We start from the raw sequence: 13,197 nt of genomic DNA, 5'->3' as shown, positions 1-13,197 counted from the left end.
TCTTGAGGGAAACATGCTTCGAAACACACCTCCATGTGGTGCCCAAGCGCCTCCCTCGTGACCCTAGCTAGGTCGGTGGCCCTCCAGGGGAGAGCCCCCGAGCCCTGCCTGAGGAGGGCGCCGGGCGCACTTTCCTATGTGATGGAAGGAGGTTCCCCCTGGGCAGGCGAGGGCCCAGAGGGGCCTGCCTCCTGAGTGGTCGGGCCGGACGATGCCTTCTTATTCTTAGGGGCGGTCTCGGGAGGCCTCCTGCTTCCACGATCCGGGTCTTCCAGTGACGCGGCCTGAAAGGCTCGTTCCAGGGAACACACTGCGTCCTTCTCTTCACAGGGCACCGTGATGACTCCGCCGCTTCCTGACATCTTGAGGACGTTGTAGCCGTGGTGAGTTATGGCCATGAACTTGGCCAGCGCTGGGTACCCAAGGATGGCATTATACGGCAGGCAAATGTGAGCGACGTCGAAGTCGATGAGCTTGGTGCGGTAGTTGTCGCGTGCCCCGAAGGTGACAGGGAGGCGGACCTGCCCATTCGGGACCGTGGAGCCGTCGGTGATACCGGAGAAAGGCTTGGTTGGCTGAAGCTGGCTGTAGGGCACTTGGAGGTTGTTGAATGTCTCCACGGACAGGACGTTGAGCCCTGCCCCGCCATCGATGAGGGTCTTGGTGACCACCACGTTGCTGACGATCGGGGAGCAAAGCATCGGGAGAACTCCGGCTGTAGCCGCACACTTGAGCTGATCTGCTGAGCTGAACGTGATGGCGCACGCCAACCACCTGAGAGGGCACGTGGCTTCGAGCCTGGGGAGGACTGCGTTCACTTCACGGGCGAACTGCTTTAAGATGCGCTGAGAGGCTGGGGCTTGTGCCCCGCCCAGGATGCAGGCGATCGCGCGCGGCTCCTGGAAGCCCCCAGCCCCCTCGTCCTGGTGGCGGTCCTCGTTTCTCCTTGGCTGCGGCGGCAACGGTGGGAGGCCTGCGTTGCCTTGCGGGCGATCCTCGCGAGGCTGATCTCTCCAGCCTCCCTCGCGAGGCGGGTCTTGCCAGCGATCCTCGTGAGGTTGATCGCGCCACCCTTGGCGCGGGCCACGGTCTTCCCAGCATCCTGCGTTCCTTCCTCCTCCTTGACCGTAGCCCCGGTCACTGCGGTCAGGGCGACGGCCGATCCTTCCTTCTCGCACGGCTCGGAGCTCTTGACATTCGTTGGTGTTGTGGGTGTGGAGGTCGTGGTACACACAGTACCGGCTGCCGTTGGAAGGTTTGGGCTGATCTCTGCCTCGCTTGGTGTCTGGTTTTGCCGCGAGCACGGCAGCCCCCTTGCGCTTCACATCCTTGGCCTTGGGCTTCTTCTCTTCTGGGTCTATGGCAGGCAGCTCGAGGAGGGAGAGATGCCCTTCCTCGGCCCTGGCACACTTGGTTGCCAGGTTGAACAGCTCCAAGGAAGTGCACAGGTCTTCATGCATCGCCAGCTCCTCCTTCATCTTGACGTCGCACAAGCCGTCGGAGAAGGCCGAGATGATGTCCTCCTCGGTCACCTTGGGAATCTTGAGGCGCGCGTTATTGAAGCGCTGGATGTACTTCTGCAGGGTCTCCCCGGGCTGTTGCTTGATGCGGCGCATGTCGCTCACGGCGGGTGGCCGGTCGCGAGTGCCCTGGAAGTTGGCGATGAAGCGGGTGCGCATCTCATCCCAGGAGGAGATTATGCCTGGAGCCAGGTTCAGGAGCCAGGTGCGGGCCCCGTCCTTGAGCGCCATGGGGAACCAGTTCGCCATGACCTTCTCGTCTCCATTGGCAGCTTTGATGCCCAGCTTGTAGAGCTGGAGGAACTCCGCAGGGTCAGTCGTGTCGTTGTAGCGAGGAGGCAAGTCCGGTTTGAACTTGCTGGGTAACGCGACGCTGCGTAGCTCGGCAGTGAAGGCGCGGCAGCCTGCTGTGGTCACGGGAGGCCTTGGATGACGGGGAGCTTGGTCTTGCATGTCCCCACGCGCTGTAGTTGGGAGCAGCGCGGGGTCTTGACGCGCGGGAGCAGGAGCATGGTCGCGACGTGCTGGAGCAGGGAGCGCCTGGGCAGCTTCTTGCGGGCGAGGGACTTCTTGACAGCTCTGCTCTTGCCGCGCTGGCGCCTGACGGAGCGGGTTCTGCCCAGGGGCCACGCGCCTTGGAGCCATGGCGCTGTCCTGAGGAGGAGGCGGCCGGGGCGCCGTCGGAGCTTCATCGCCCGCGCGGGGCGGGGTGCGATGCAGCGAAACGGACGGCGCAGGAGAGCCCCCTGCGGCGCAGACGAGCTCGGCGACGCGGTCGAGCCATTCTTCGTAGACGTCGTCGACGGGATGGTAGCGCAGGAGCTTGTTCGCCGCGATGAGTGCAGCCCGAGCCTCCATGGGCGCGCGGAGTGCGCGGGATGAAGAACCAGCTGGGGCGAGCGAGGGAGTTGCGGTGCGGCCATCTTGCCGCACGGACGGATGCTGGGACGATGCTTGCTGCTCGTCCCCCGCCGGGCCGGTGGCGGCGTTGAAGGCAGGTGACGGGGAACGGCGAGGACACCTGCTGACAGGGGCCGTCTGGGCGACGCGGGAAGCGAGTGCAGCCCGGCGCTCGGCGCGGGCCCGACATGCGTCAGACATGGGCGTGATGGTCGGAGGAGAACGGGATGGTGGAAGACGAATCCCGGCAAACCCCTACCTGGCGCGCCAAATGTCGGATTTCGGGTTCCGGCAGACCCTTGAGGTTCGAACACTGGGGTGCGCGCGGAGATTTCGCCTCCTACCTACCTGCACTCCTCCGCCTTGCTAGGATCTAAACTAAGGAAAGAACAACACAAGAGACACAGGGTTTATACTAGTTCGGGCCACCGTTGTGGTGTAATACCCTAATCCAGTGTGTGGTGTGGTGGATTGCCTCTTGGGCTGATGATGATGAACAATACAAGGAAGAATAGCCTTGCGAGGGTCTATTCTTGGTTGGGCGATGAACTGCTGGGAGGAGTTCAGTCACCTTTCTCTCTCTCTCTCTCTGATCGAAACCCCTCTCTAAGGAGCCTCCTTCCTCGAACCCTCTCTCTCCTTCTCTTCTTCTTCGAACCTCTGAACCTCCCTTTGCTCTGTGGGTGGCTGGTCCCATTTATAGAGGCCCTGGTCCTCTTCCCAAATATCGAGCGGGAAGGGAGCCAACAATGGCGGGCTAATTTGAAGGGGGACAGCTAGTACTAGCTACCCTGACAAAAGTAGTCTTCGCCTGCACAAAGCTCTGGTGATGACGCCGTCTCGGGCTCCATGATGACCTCCATCTTGTAGTCCTCATGGTCTTGGTCTCGTTGCACCGAAATGGAAACCTTTGCCTGATGCCTCGGTACTCCGCGGCTGCGCTTGCCCCCTTTGCACCAAAGAGGAAAGGAGGACACTACGCGGGCTGGCACCCGCCTGGCACCCTCGGTCGTCATGGCTTGCGTCACGGGCACCTCGTGAGGTACCCCTCCTTGATCTCTCCGCCTCCTCATGAGCCAGCCTAACGGGGCCGTTCCCGAGGAAGCTCCGCGTCATCCTCCCCGCGAGGCTTGGCCCCTCGCGAGGGTCTTGGGTTTGTGTTGGTGAAGATGGGCCGCGCTGGGCCCCCCTTTGAGCCACGCCGCAGGCCGCAGGAGGCATGTCTGGGGACCCCCGTTCCCAGAACGCCGACACGAACTATACTGAAATAAGTGTTCAGACTTTTATTGCCGTAGAGGGGGGTGTAATGAAGCCCCTAGAATGGTAATACGTACCATAGTGTACGCGTGTAATATATAATATACACAACGGTGAGGAAACAGGAAAAATTAAGTAATAAGATGACGTCACCATTTATTCACCATTGTGATGTAATTAGTACGTCGAGGCGTACTTTGTGCGAGTAATGTGATAAGCAAGTAAAGCTATTTAACATGTCGCAACCAAGGGCGAGCTACGTGCAGGTATGTAAAACAAGTATGGCAATCGTTTAATAGAGACCACCTGGGCATTCCCTTGTATGCCAGAGCTTCTTGCCTCCTTGGTGTGTTCTGTAAGCGGGTCGTCCATATAGACCTCGAAAAGAGAAAAGACCGTGATAATAAAAAGAAAAAATAAAGGCGTGTGAATCCCAGGGTCGGTCAAGCCGCACTATGGATCATGAGCGAGTTATGCCTCCATCAGTACCCATGAGGTTTTGAGTGCGTAATTATGTACGCACGGCACGGGTGCCCCTTTCCTCATCGGGGCTAGGACGGAGGCCGAATTTACTAATTCAGCTCTTGATGACCCGAACTGCCCTTTTGCGGTGTAGTCCAGACCTTCTTGACGATGTCCAGGGGTTCGGCGGCTGGATTATGGTGACGCTTGAGAAGGCCGCTCTGTACTTCTGCTACTATGGCTGCGGTATGTTCCTTTGTGCGGAGGGAACGTTCCGTGTTTCCATTTACTATAATGACGCCGCACGGACCGGGCATCTTGAGCTTGAGATAAGCATAATTTGGCACCGCGTTCAATTTAGTGAACGCGGTTCGTCCGAGCAGTGCGTGGTAGCCGCTGCGGAAGGGGACGCTATCGATGATTAGCTCTTCGCTTCGGAAGTTATCCGGGGAACCGAAGACCGCCTCCAGCGTGATCGAGCCCGTACAGCGGGCTTCCACGCTTGGTATAACTCCTTTAAAGGTAGTTATCGTGGGCTTGATTCGTGAGGGATTAATGCCCATTTTGCGTACTGTATCCTGATAGAGCAGGTTGAGGCTGCTACCACCGTCCATTAGGACTCGTGTCATGTGAAATCCGTCGATGATTGGGTCCAGTACCAATGCAGGTGAACCGCCATGACGGATGCTAGTTGGATGATCACTACGATTGAAGGTGATCGGGAATGATCACCATGGATTGAACTTTGGGGCCACTGGCTCTACCGCATAAACGTCCCTAAGTGCGCGCTTGCGCTCCCTTTTGGGGATGTGTGTAGCGTATATCATGTTCTCCGTTTTGATTTGAGGCGGGAATTTCTTTTTTCCCCTGGTGTTCGGCTGCCGAGGCTCCTTGTCTTCGTCCTCGCTCTGCGATTCCCCTTCCTTGTTTCCGCTATTTACCTTGCTGGCTTGCTTAAGGACTTGGCAATCTCTGTTAGTATGGTTGGCCGGTTTGTCTGGGGTGCCATGTATCTGGGAAGGACGATCGAGTATGCAGTCCAAGCTGGATGGTCCTCCGCCGTTCCTTTTATAGGGCTTCTTTCGCTGGCCGGATTTGGAGCCGCTGAATCCGGCATGAACTGTGGTGTCATATGTGTTATCTCCATTGCTTCGGCGTTTGTGTCTATTGCGCCGGAGCTTGCTAGTGCTATTTTTGGCCTCGGAGGGGCCTACTTCATTGGCTGTGTTGGTAATGTGAGCCAGCCAACTATCTTCTCCCGCGCAAAAGCGGGTCATAAGTGCCGTGAGGGCTGCCATGGATCTTGGCTTTTCTTGGCCGAGGTGGCGGGCTAGCCATTCGTCACGGATGTTGTGTTTAAAGGCCGTTAGGGCTTCGGCATCCGGACAGTCAACGATCTGGTTCTTTTTGGTTAGGAACCTAGTCCAGAATTTTCTGGCTGATTCTCCGGGTTGTTGAACTATGTGTCTTATGTCATCGACATCGGGTGGCCGGAGATATGTACCTTGGAAGTTGTCGAGGAAGGCTTCTTCCAAGTCCTCCCAGCTGCCGATGGAATTTTCAGGCAGGCTGTTTAGCCAGTGGCGAGCTGGTCCTTTGAGGTTTAATGGGAGGACGTCAGTCCACCTGTCAGTGAGCAAGTTTTGATCAGCCTGGAGCTGCTGTTGTTTCTTTTTCAGGCTTCTGGCGATAGCTATTAGCTGGCGCTTGAAGCGTTCCTGCTCTAGGGGTGCCTCAGGCACGATGAAATCCTCGCTGTCGAGGCTCTCCTCATCTTCGGAGACTGGACGATAACTATCATCATCTGAGTCATTGGGCGTGGCCTGTTTATCAGGGTCATCTTGCCCGTTGTCTTATTCCTCCTGTTCAGATGCGGCTCCAACAGGGTCTTCATTGTTTTTGGCGTCGCCTGGAGTACCATTTTCTCCGGTGCCAGTGTTGTCATTTTTCGAGCGACAAGGCTTGGAGCGGTGATTGGGGCACCGGCGCTTGGACTGTGTCTCAGAAGGCTTATCCGCGAGTGGATCCCCTTTGTCATCGTCGCTAGCTTCTTTAGGTGTGTCGACCATGTACACATTGTACGAAGAGGTGGTCGTCCAACGTCTAGTGAACGGCGGGTCTTGGCCTTGTTCCATGTTGGCATCGTCGTCCATACCGTCGATGTTTTCGGAGCCATAATCGAGCACGTCGGTTAAATCACCAACAGTGGCTATGAAGTGGGTGGCGAGTGGAAAACAAAATTTCCCATCATCAGCCTCTGGCTTGAACCGAACATAGTTTGGTTGTGAGTCCTTCTCCAAGGACAAATTCTTTAAAGAGTTTAGCACATCACCCAAGGGAGAGTGCTGGAAGATGTCTGCGGTGCTAAATTCGAAAATCAATAACCGATCCAGCTCGGTGTCCGCAGGCGTATATGGTCCGGAACTTATAGCCGGAGACGAATCCAGAGTTCCATTGACGCAGATATTGCAAGGTGCCGAGTCCGTGTGCGGCTCCAACTCCGCGGATTCTATGGCTTCGGATGGCATGATCTGCTACGGTTCTAAGGTCGTTGCAGCAACCGGAGCCATCTCCTGGATGTGATCCGATGATAGATTTAAGTCATGTTCCTCGGAGAGAGGGGGAGCGATCGCTGCGGTCCCAAATCCATTGAAGATCAAGTCTCCACGGATATCCGCGACGTAGTTCAAGTTTCCAAATCTGACCTGTGGCCAGGGGCGTAGCTATCGATCTGCTCCATATGGCCAAGCAAGTTGGCCCACAGTATGAAGCCGCCGAACACGAAAATTTGTCCAGGGATGAAGGTTTCTCCTTGGACAGCGTCGCTATAGACGATTGAAGGGGCCATCGAACCTTTCATCGATGACATAGTGGAACTCTCGATGAAAGCACCAATGTCAGTGTCAAAATCGGCGGATCTTGGGTAGGGGGTCCCGAACTGTGTGTCTAGGATTGATGGTAACAGGATACAGGGGACACAATTTTTACCCAGGTTCGGGCCCTCTCTATGGGGGTAATACCCTACGTCCTGCTTGATTGATATTGATGAATATGGGTGTTACAAGAGTTGATCTACCACGAGATCGTAATGGCTAAACCCTAGGAGTCTAACCTGTATGACTTATGGTAATGAATGTGTCCTTTCCGAACTAACCCCTCCGGTTTATATAGACACCGAGGGGATCTAGGGTTTACATAGAGTCGGTTACATAAGAAGGAATCTTCATAGTCGGTCGCCAAGCTTGCCTTCCACGCGAAGGAGAGTCCAATCCGGACTCAGGTATAGTCTTCGGCCTTCATGTCTTCACAGCCCATCAGTCCGGCCTAGGGATAACAGGCCGGACTTCCGAGGACCCCTTAGTCCAGGACTCCCTCAGTCGTCTCTAAAGCATAACCCTAAAACGATAGCGGTAAATCAGTAAGACACATCATAGATCACACCATATCTAGTAAAGTACATTACGACGTTAGGACACACCATTATGCTGTGGTGTTCTGGGTGCCGTGAGTTGCGAAACTATTCCGCATTGTTTCAAATGTAGACCAAACTCGTAACTCAAACATTCTACTCCACGATCAGATCGTAGAAACTCTATTTTCTTCTTACGATGATTTTCCACTTCACTCTGAAATTCTTTGAACTTTTTAAATGTTTCAGACTTATGTTTCATTAAGTAGATATACCCATATCTGCTCAAATCATATGTGAAGGTGAGAAAATAACGATACCTGCCGCAAGCCTCAATATTCATTGGACCACATACATCAGTATGTATGATTTCCAACAAATCTGTTGCTCGCTCCATTGTTCCGGAGAATGACGTTTTAGTCATCTTGCCCATGAGGCATGGTTCGCAAGTTCCAAGTGATTCATAATCAAGTGATTCCAGAAGTCCATCAGTATGGAGTTTCTTCATGCACTTTACACCAATATGACCTAAACGGAAGTGCCACAAATAAGTTGCACTATCAACTCTGCATCTTTTGGCTTCAACATTATGAATATGTGTGTCACTACTATTGAGATTTAACACAAATAGACCACTCTTCAAGGGTGCATGACCATAAAAGATATTACTCATATAAATAGAACAATCATTATTCTCAGATTTAAATGAATAACCGTCTCGCATCAAACAAGATCCAGATATAATGTTCATGCTCAATGCTGGCACCAAATAACAATTATTCAGGTCTAAAACTAATCCCGAAGGTAGATGTAGAGGTAGCGTGCCGACGGCGATGACATCGACTTTGCAACCATTTCCCACACGCATCGTCACCTCGTCCTTAGCCACTCTTGGCTTAATCCGTAGTCCCTGTTTCAAGTTGCAAATATTAGCAATAGAACCAGTATCAAATACCCAGGTGCTACTGCGAGCTCTGGTAAGGTACCCATCAATAACATGTATATCACATATACCTTTGTTCACCTTGCCATCCTTCTTATCCGCCAAATACTTGGGGCAGTTCCGCTTCCAGTGAACAGTCTGTTTGCAGTAGAAGCACTCAGTCTCAGGCTTAGGTCTAGACTTGGGTTTCTTCTCCTGAGCAGCAACTTGTTTGCTGTTCTTCTTGAAGTTACCCTTCTTCTTCCCTTTACCCTTTTTCTTGAAACTGGTGGTCTTGTTGACCATCAACACTTGATGCTCCTTCTTGATTTCTACCTCCGCTGCCTTTAGCATTGCGAAGAGCTTGGGAATTGTCTTATTCACCCCTTGCATATTGTAGTTCATCACGAAGCTCTTGTAGCTTGGTGGCAGTGATTGAATAACTCTGTCAATGACACTATCAACTGGAAGATTGACTCCCAGTTGAGTCAAGTGATTATGATACCCAGACATTTTGAGTATATGTTCACTGACAGAACTATTCTCCTCCATCTTGCAACTATAGAACTTATTGGAGACTTCATATCTCTCAATCCAGGCATTTGCTTGAAATATTAACTTCAACTCCTAGAACATCTCATATGCTCCATGATGTTCAAAACATCGTTGAAGTCCCAGTTCTAAGCCATAAAGCATGGCACACTAAACTATCGAGTAGTCATCAGCTTTACTCTGCCAGACGTTCTTAACGTCATCAGCAGCATCTGCAGTAGGCCTGGCACCCAGCGGTGCTTCCGGGATGTAATTCTTCTGTGCAGCAATGAGCATAATCCTCAAGTTATGGACCCAGTTCATGTAATTGCTACCATCATCTTTCAACTTTGCTTTCTCAAGGAACGCATTAAAATTCAATGAAACAACATCATGGGCCATCTATCTACAATAACATAGACAAGCAAAATACTATCAGGTACTAAGTTCATGATAAATTTAAGTTCAATTAATCATATTACTTAAGAACTCCCACTTAGATAGACATCCCTCTAATCATCTAAGTGATCACGTGATCCATATCAACTAAACCATAACCGATCATCATGTGAAATGGAGTAGTTTTCAATGGTGAACGTCACTATGTTGATCATATCTACTATATGATTCAGGCTCGACATTTCGGTCTCAGTGTTCCGAGACCATATCTACATATGCTAGGCTCGTCAAGTTTAACCCGAGTATTCTACGTGTGTAAAACTGTCTTACACCCGTTGTAGATGAATGTTGAGCTTATCACACCCGACCATCATGTGGTGTCTCGGCATGACAAACTTTGGCAACGGTGCATACTCAGGGAGAACACTTTTACCTTGAAATTTAGTGAGAGCTCATCTTATAATTCTAACGTCAAGCAAAGCAGAATAAGATGCATAAGGATAAACATCACATGAAATCAATATAAGTGATATGATATGGCCATCATCATCTTGTGCCTTTGATCTCCATCTCCAAAGCACCGTCATGATCACGATCGTCACCGGCGTGGCACCTTGATCTCCATCGTAGCATCGTTGTTGTCTTTGCCAACTATTGCTTCTACAACTATCACTACCGCTTAGTGATAAAGTAAAGCAATTACAGGGCGATTGCATTGCATACAATAAAGCGACAACCATATGGCTCCTGCCAGTTGCCGATAACTCCGTTACAAAACATGATCATCTCATACAATAAATATAGCATCATGTCTTGACCATCACATCACAACATGCCCTGCAAAAACAAGTTAGACGTCCTCTACTTTGTTGTTGCAAGTTTTACGTGCCTGCTATGGGCTAAGCAAGAACCGTTCTTACCTATGCATCAAAACCAAAATGATAGTTCGTTAAGTTAGTGATGTTTTAACCTTCACAAGGACCGGGCGTAGCCACACTCGGTTCAACTAAAGTTGGAGAAACTGACACCCGCCAGCCACCTGTGTGCAAAGCACACGTCGGTAGAACCAGTCTCGCATAAGCGTACGCGTAATGTCGGTCCGGGCCGCTTCATCGAACAATACCGCCGAACCAAAGTATGAAATGCTGGTAAGCAGTATGACTTGCATCGCCCACAACTCACTTGTGTTCTACTCGTGCATATAACATCTACGCAATAACCTGGCTCGGATGCCACTGTTGGGGAACGTAGTAATTTCAAAAAAAATTCCTACGCACACACAGGATCATGGTGATGCATAGCAACGAGAGGGGAGAGTGTGTCCACATATCCTCGTAGATCTAATGCGGAGGCATTAGCACAACGCGGTTGATCTAGTCGTACGTCTTCACGATCCGAGCGATCCAAGTACCGAACACACGGCACCTCCGAGTTCTGCACAAGTTCAACTCGATGACGTGCCACGAGCTCTGTTCCCGCAAAGCTTCATAGGAAAGTTTCGTCAGCACGACGGCGCAGTGATGGTGATGATGATGCTACTGACATAGGGCTTCACCTAAGCACCGCTACGATATGATCGAGGTGGATTATGGTGGAGGGGGGCACCGCACACGGCTAAGAGACCAATGATCAATTGTTGTGTCTATGGGGTGCCCCCTGCCCCCGTATATAAAGGAGCAAGGGGGAGTAGGCGGTGGGCCAGGGACAGGCGCGCCAAGAGGGGGAGTCCTACTCCTACTAGGAGTAGGACTCCTCATGTTCTTAGTAGGAGTAGGAGAGGGGGAAGGAAAGGGAGAAGAGGAGAAGGAGAGAAGGGGCCAAGCCCCCTTGCCCTAAACCAATTTGGATTGGGCCTTGGGGGGCGCGCCCCACACTCCCCTTGCTACCCTCTATTTCCACTAAGGCCCATGTAGGGCCATTAAGCCCCAAGGGGGGGGGGTTCTGGTAACCCCCGGTACTCCGGTATATGTCTGAAACCTTTCGGAACCTTTCCGGTGTCCGAATATAGTCATCTAATATATCGATCTTTATGTCTCGACCATTTCGAGACTCCTCGTCATGTCCGTGATCATATCCGGGACTCTGAACTACCTTCGGTACATCAAAACACAAAAAACTCATAATACCGATCGTCACTGGACTTTAAGCGTGCGGGCCATACGGGTTCGAGAACTATGTAGACATGACCGAGACACGTCTCTGGTCAATAACCAATAGCGGAACCTGGATTCTCATATTGGCTCCCACATATTCTACGAAGACCTTTATCAGTCAAACCGCATAACAACATACGTTGTTCCCTTTGTCATCGGTATGTTACTTGCCCGAGATTCGATCGCCGGTATCTCAATACCTAGTTCAATATCGTTACCGACAAGTCTCTTTACTCGTTTCGTAATACATCATCCTACAACTAACTCATTAGTTACAATGCTCGCAAGGCTTATAGTGATGTGCATTAGTGAGTGGGCCCAGAGATACCTCTCCGACAATCGAAGTGAAAAATCCGAATCTCGAAATACGCCAACTCAACAAGTACCTTCGGAGACACCTGTAGAGCACCTTTATAATCACCCAGTTACGTTGTGACATTTGGTAGCACACAAAGTGTTCCTCTGGTAAACAGGAGTTGCATAATCTCATAGTCATGGGAACATGTATAAGTCATGAAGAAAGCAATAGCAACATACTAAACGATCAAGTGCTAAGCTAACGGAATGGGTGAAGTCAATCACATCATTCTCCTAATGATGTGATCCCGTTAATCAAATGACAACTGATGTTTATGGCTAGGAAACATAACCATCTTTGATCAACGAGCTAGTCAAGTAGAGGCATACTAGTGACACTCTGTTTGTTTATGTATTCACACATGTATCATGTTTCCGGTTAATACAATTCTAGCATGAATACTAAACATTTATCATGATATAAGGAAATAAATAATAACTTTATTATTGCCTCTAGGGCATATTTCCTTCAGGCGGATCTGTCGGCCTTCCTGCTGGCATACGAGGAGGCTGTCCTGGAGGCTGGAGGCGACGACAAGGTCATGGCCAACTGGTTCCCCCTGGCCCTCGCTGGCGCGCCACGCGCCTGGCTGCTCAACCTGCCAGGATCCTTTGTGGCTTCTTGGGAGGAGCTACGCGGCCTTTTCGTTGCATGCTTCGCGGCACCGGCGCCTGTCGCCATAGTGGCTCTCCTAGGCGGCTCGCAAGCGCCGCCCTTAGACCGCCACACCAAGCAGTTCTTCTGCTAGATCGGCGCCGCCTCTGTGCAGCGGGAGCCCCTCCGGGATGGGCCACGCCCAAGGCTGACCTCACCTTCGACTCAAGGGATCACCCCACCACCACTGCTGGCTCGGGTGCGCTCCCAATGCTCTGCACGCCCATAATCTGCAACGTCGCCATGACCAAGACTCTCATCGACGGCGGAGCGGGCCTCAACATGCTCTCCGTGGAAGCTTTCGGCTTGCTTCACATACCGTACGGCCGACTCCGCCCCACAAAGCCTTTCTCTGGAGTCGGTAGCGGGTCCACCAGCCCCTTGGGGCAAATACGCCTCCCGGTCACCTTTGGTACCCGGGGCAACTACCGCACCGAGCTCATCAACTTTGACATCGCCTGCATTGGCCTCCCATACAACACCATCCCTGGGTACCTGCTTTGGCTCAGTTCATGGCAGGGACCCATCCGACCTACAAGCTCATGAAGATGCCGGCCAGCAGCGGCGTACTCACCGTGGCCGGAGACACCAAGGACGCTTTGGCGGCCCTCGAGCTTACCTTCACGGCCGCA

At 52.0% G+C, this 13,197-nt stretch overlaps 1 pseudogene; it reads left to right on the top strand.

Moving 5' to 3' along the window:
• LOC147985389 (uncharacterized) overlaps positions 1–12,659 on the top strand; it is a 29,296-nt pseudogene extending 16,637 nt beyond the window's left edge.
• Positions 12,660–13,197: the final 538 nt, after the last annotated feature.

This window comes from Triticum urartu, chromosome 2A (assembly GCF_056163025.1).
Source record: "Triticum urartu cultivar PI428250 chromosome 2A, HENAU_Tu73, whole genome shotgun sequence".
Lineage (NCBI taxonomy): Eukaryota > Viridiplantae > Streptophyta > Magnoliopsida > Poales > Poaceae > Triticum > Triticum urartu.
Note: the sequence above shows the minus strand (reverse complement) of the source record. Positions and strands in the feature narration are given on the sequence as shown.